The sequence below is a fragment of the Mytilus trossulus genome, chromosome 4, assembly GCF_036588685.1.
Source record: "Mytilus trossulus isolate FHL-02 chromosome 4, PNRI_Mtr1.1.1.hap1, whole genome shotgun sequence".
In the NCBI taxonomy this organism is placed as follows: Eukaryota; Metazoa; Mollusca; class Bivalvia; order Mytilida; family Mytilidae; genus Mytilus; species Mytilus trossulus.
The window spans coordinates 82,377,646-82,384,063 of NC_086376.1; positions in this window are offsets into that span (position 1 = coordinate 82,377,646).

A 6,418-nucleotide genomic window follows, 5' to 3' on the forward strand; every position below is an offset into this window, starting at 1 on the left:
AATTGTTTTTGTCCTAAAGTTCTAACCATTTCCGGTCATATGTGAAACACGTGACTAACATGTGATAAAGCCATTACGGCCAGATGTACGAAATACTAGGTCTAAACATTGTTTTTGTTTCCAATGGGATGTTAGCAAACATAATCTGTAGACTTGTTTCGTCTTGTTTAAAAGAGGAAAATACAATTGTCAAAGAGATTGCGCCGGTGGTCTGTTATTTTTCCTATGTGCATAATGTTACATACGATCCTGTGTGAAAATAAATGCCCAATGACTTGACAAAATCGATTTCATATTTGACAGACGTTAGAACACACTTCGTTTCCCGATAATGACGTGAAGAGTCCTTGGAAAAATCAATCAAAATTACGTCTCTTATCATTGTACCAATGCTCGTTGGGTTGATTTAACTTCAGCAGTAAATATTACTGGATATTTTAGGTGAATAAATATAATTTAATAACAAATACATGTTAATATACCGTTACACTTAGAATTTACAAAGTTGGAATCCTGTCACAGTTTTTAATTAATATTTTTTATTCATGTTCTGCAAACACTTATCAGAAGCGCAATAAACTTGTCAAAGGAGAAGTAAACTTTTACCATGCATGACTTGAAAGGAAGTACTTTATTGATTTTAGCCCACTAAAGTAGGTTAAAATGTGGAAACCATGTAGATGGTGTACAGGTCATAAGTATCACATTGTGCCTATTTTAAAGATTTTAATTCCAAGTTAAAAGTTTTTTTCTTTACTGGATTTAAAGAATGTTACATTGCCAATGATTTGGAATAAATTGTATATAACTGGAATATCAAAACCAAATATAAATACATTTTTTTTGCTTAAACATCAAGATACAACGATTATGGTATCCTGTATCAATGGAGAAAATATGGAAAATTCTGAATAAATTGTACTAATTGTTTTCAAAACAAGCACATATTTAGGAGTTTTATAATACTGTTACATTTAAGATGGATTTTAAGAAAAAGTATACTGTTCAGATTATTTTAAGCAGATTTTGCAATAAAATAAAACTAAAAAAATGCTTTCGGTTTCTTATGGTTTCCTGTCAGGTTTAAAAAAAACTTTAATATAACATTGAAAATAGATTTTAAATATTAACATGAAGCAAGTAACACTAGTAATGGTGTTTATTTATGCCTTTTGAATTATATTGTGCAAAATAAAGAAAATAAAGATTGGTTTCCTGTTTGGTTTCATGTCACGTAAACGGTGAATCAAAATGTATTAATTTTTTCTCGAAAAACTCAATTGTTTCATTCATACTATTTTAACAGCAACACAACCCGCAAAATAAAAGTTAAAATTTAGAACTTATAAAAAAGGATACAAAAAGAAACCAAAGGCCGAATACCCAATTATGGTCCATATAATTGTTTGTCTTTTGATTTAATTGCAAAGAACAAATTTCACTACTTATGATTTATACTTGGGCTTTGAATTAAAAAAAATCTTAATGATATAATACACAGGTACAATGTACTATTCAACTACAATTAGATTTAAAATATTAATGTATTGTTGTGTTTAAAGATGCTCCGACAGTGACATAACTGAGAAAACAAAAAAAAGTTACATATCAAAATTGAAGTAAACTTTTATACATGCATATGTAATACCAAAAATAAGGTACATGTAGCAAAATGATAATTTTATGCATATACATGTATCATCTTAAATTTAGAGTATTATATTAACATGTAAGAGCTTATATGAAATGGTGCCTTTTAACTTTGTTAGTTCTATTATGACTTTGTTTTTTTATAAATACTGGTAGTTTTTATTTTGATGATTATGATGTGATACAATTGTGAATGGAATATAGGGTTATAAAGTTTGTATTTGACACAACTATTCTTTATTGGACTGGTTTTTTTTCCTTCAAAACAAGAACATTGTATCCTCTCAAGCATTAAATAGAAACTTATTTACTTGCAAGTCAATTAATTATTTGCTCCTTGTTTATTTTGAAGTAATTAAAGAGTAATTGACAACCTTTAATGTGAAAACAATATTTATTTTAGTTGTCAGTACAGCAGTTATACATGTTATATAATCCCTTCCCCTATTAAATGAAAAAGATAATAAATGTCTCAGAAAAAAATGTTTTAAAAAAGTTCAGTGGAAAGTATTTTTTTCAACATTTCTACAACTAAAGGTGAAGGTGTCTCAAATGCAGTCTTTTTTACCATGTCGTCTGCACATCAATACTTTGTAATTATAACAACATTACTGGTACATGTAGTTATATATGATTATTTGCGTTATTTTTTTTAGGTTGATTTATATGATAACATATCACAGAATTTTCACTTTTTAATCAAATACTCGGTTAATAACAAAACCATATTGCTGAATACATTTTTATTACCCATTGTCTGTTGTTAAGATGATTCTGTTTTTGTATACCACAAAGTAACTTAGTTTTGTTTACTTCGGAAAAACCAAATGGTAACCATGGAAACTATTTGACTGTAATGTTAATGATGATTATACTATTTGAACCAATGCATTCATTTTTTCTCAAATTACATGGCACTCTTATGAATCAAAGCCACATGAATTATGGTATAATGATACATTTAAAAAAAAAATCATAGTAAAAATAGATCAGAAGTATTTATTAATTTGCTCAAATTTTCATTTCAGAATAGATTTAGTTGTGAAGAAATGATTTTGCTCAAAATTGAATTGAACATTTTCACCCAAATGGTCTTTATTTATCTTATTACTGCATTTTTGTACAGCATATCTGTTTTTACAAAAATATAAGAATTATTGAATTGGTATTAAATACTGCTAAAATGAAAATAACACTAGAGTTTTGCAACTTTATTGGATAACCAGTTACTTCTGTGTTGTTGAATAATAGTGTTGAATACACAGTAATTATAGATATCAGTTATTAAACAAATAATTTGCAAATTATACAGCATTATTAAAGGGGAGACTACTGTTAATAAGTCAACAATCAGCATTTATAATTTCAGAAGTAGCCCATACAACAAGCACAAGGTCAAATATAACAATAACTAGTAATTCTGAATGCAAATGATTTTCTATGAAATATCACTATGTTACAGGGTAGAATATCATGAATATGAAAAGGTACTAATTCGAAGTAGAACAAGGTCAGAAATACATATGTAACTTGACTAAGTTCAGAATATTAAGACCCCTGACAAGCTGTTGTGTGTCAGTTATAAGAAGTCCTGATTTTCCTGAGTTTATGGTATCCATATATGCATGCATGGACTTCCATGTTACACATATATTCAATTTCAAATATTGTTAATGTTCATTTGGTAAAACATAAAGATCAAGAGTGTAATGTCAAGAAGTCAACCTTTTTGGGAGGAATTGCTCCACACAAACTAAAGTGAACAGAATTGCTGTGTGTTTCAGTCAACATCATCATGGTAATATTAATATTTTTTTCGTTAAAACATTGTCATCTATGTAAACGTATGACCAATTATGTAATGAAAATATATCAAATGCAATATTTAATTAACCATGAAAATATCAAAATGAATATTTTCTATCAAAAATTAAGACAATTCCTCGTTAAACCATATTGTTGTCTACTTTCATTGTTAACCTTGCTGCTATATTTTATTTAATTTTTTGTTGAATTAAATGTTATTTTACAAATTAATAATGGCATTAAAATAGTTAAATGTTTATTTTGTTTTTGTTGCTGTATGCAGTACATAAGGACTTGGTTGAACCTATGCACATGTCTTCTTTGAAGGAGATTGAGACTACAAAGAGCTTTCAGCCTTATTGCTCTTCCGACTGATATTAGATAAGAGTATCAACTATCAAATTAATATTCTACACTGGAATCACTTTGATATTGGGATATTTTTTAATTTCACATCATTAGACAATATTGATTCTATCTTTGAAAATTTTGACACAAAACAATTTACTTTATTTAATCAATATAATGTTGTTGTTTTTTTTATGACCTTCATGTCAGTCAGTCAAGTTTGATACTAATTCACCCACGTGGAGATTAATTTGAAAATTGTTTTGATATGACAGATAACTATCAGAAATGATTATACCCCTACTCTAAAGTGGGGCTTCTATGTATATTGTATTCACCTCATCCCTCTATTCAACCTTATACCAAAAGATATTTTAGTCAAAATTTTCTCCCATTCTACAGAACAGATTGACTGTATTTGGTCAGAATCTTCAAGTACCTGTAACTTGTGAACACTTTTTAGGTTTTTATGCCCCACCTACGATAGTAGAGGGGAATTATGTTTTCTGGTCTCTGCGTCCGTTCGTCCGTCCGTCCGTTCGTCCGTCTGTCCCGCTTCAGGTTTAAGTTTTTGGTCAAGGTAGTTTTTGATAAAGTTGAAGTCCAATCAACTTCAAATTAGTACACATGTTCCCTATGATATGATTTTTCTTATTTTAATGCCAAATTAGAGTTTTTATGCCAATGTCACGGTCCACTGAACATAGAAAATGAAAGTGCGAGTGGGGCATTTGTGTTCTGAGGACACATTTGTAAGACATAGACACTTGTTACCAATGCTTTGATTGATTTGATTGAATTTTTGTGTTTCAACTTCACTTTAAGGCTATTTCGTGGCGGCCAGTTTTTATTGAAAGAGGAAGCTAGAGTGCCTGAAAAAAAACACCCAATGCTATAAACTTTTCAATATGTTGAATGAATATGAAATTTTTTCATGTGGAGCATTATTCTCAAGTGCTTTTGAATACTGTTATTACTATCAAGCAGCTGACCAAATATTAGGTAAGTTACAGAATTACCTAATATTTAGTCAGCTGCATGATAGTAATGAGTTATGTGTAAAAACTTGAAGGATAAATTGGAACACCTATATCCTGTGTGCCTTTACATTTTATAATATTTCATACTGTGGATTCATTTATTTTCGTGGGTACCAATTTTCGTGGATGAAGGAAAACTTGCATGTTCGTGGATATTTAATTTTGTGGTTTTGCCGAGGACCTCATGCAAGCCTTTAGATAATTCTTCATTCGTTGAACATTTAATTTCGTGGTTCACCAATACCCACGAAAACCATGAAAATTCGTATCCAACGAATAATGATGAATCCACAGTAGTGAATCATGAGCTTTAAATTTTTGGCAGATTTTTCATAAAAAGTAAACCTTGTCCTCTGAACCATGAAAATTAAATCTGCCATGCTGACATGTACACCTTGCAATCATTCCATACGCCAAATATAGAGGCCCATAGCTTTTATTAACTGAAAAAAACACAAAATCACTAAACCAATAAGGTCCGATACACATGCACACCTTATCATTCCATTCACAAAAAAAGAGGTTGAATTGCTTACAGTATATGAAAGAGTAAACCACAAAAAGTAAACATTTGTCCACAAAAGCATGAGGTCAAGGACAGATGAACCTGCCCAGTCAGATATGTACACCTTACAATAATTCCATACACCAAATATAGAGGCCCAACTGCTCACAGTATCTGATAAAAATACTAAACCATCAATCTAAGTAAAACAATTGTCCACAAAACCATGAAATTAAGGTCAAGGTGAGATAGAACCAGCCAGTCAGATATGTACATCTTAAAATCATACCATACACCAAATATAGAGGCCCAATTGCTTAGTTTCTGATGAATAGACTTTAACCACAAAAAATTCACATTTGTCCACAAAACCATGAAATTGAGGTCAAGGTCAGATGAAACATGCAACTCAGATATGTACACCTTTCAATCATTCCATACACAAAATCTAGAGGCCAAATTGCTTACAGTATCTGATAAATAGACTACTGGTAAACTACAAAAAATAAACATTTGTCCACAAAACCATGAAATTGAGGTCAAGGTCAGATGAAACTGGCTAGTCTGATATGTAAACCTTTCAATACCATACACCAAATATAGAGGCCCAACTACTTATAGTATCTGATGAATAGACTTAACCACAAATGTTCTTACAAATTAATTTAAAAATTTAGTGACTTAAGTTGAATGCATCTATACTATCCAACTAGAGATAAAGAATTTAACATATACAGTAATGTCTGCCTCATATCTTGAATTACGTCTAGAAATTGACAATGAGGGTAGGTTGAGACAAAACTTTATGACATAAGATATGATTTTAGATTCCCAATTGTGAACTACTATTTCTATGCAGAAACATTCCAGCAGCACCTGCATACAGAGTATATATCTCCCATTTAGTACAATATTCCCTGGCTTTTAATTCCTTTCATGATTTCCTTGATAGAGGGTTGCTATTAAATCAAGAGTTCCAAATGGTGAAGTTAAAATCATTCCTTTTTCAATTTTATGGACGCCATCACAAGTAGGTTGACCTTTACGGAATATCAGTTTCACAATTGAT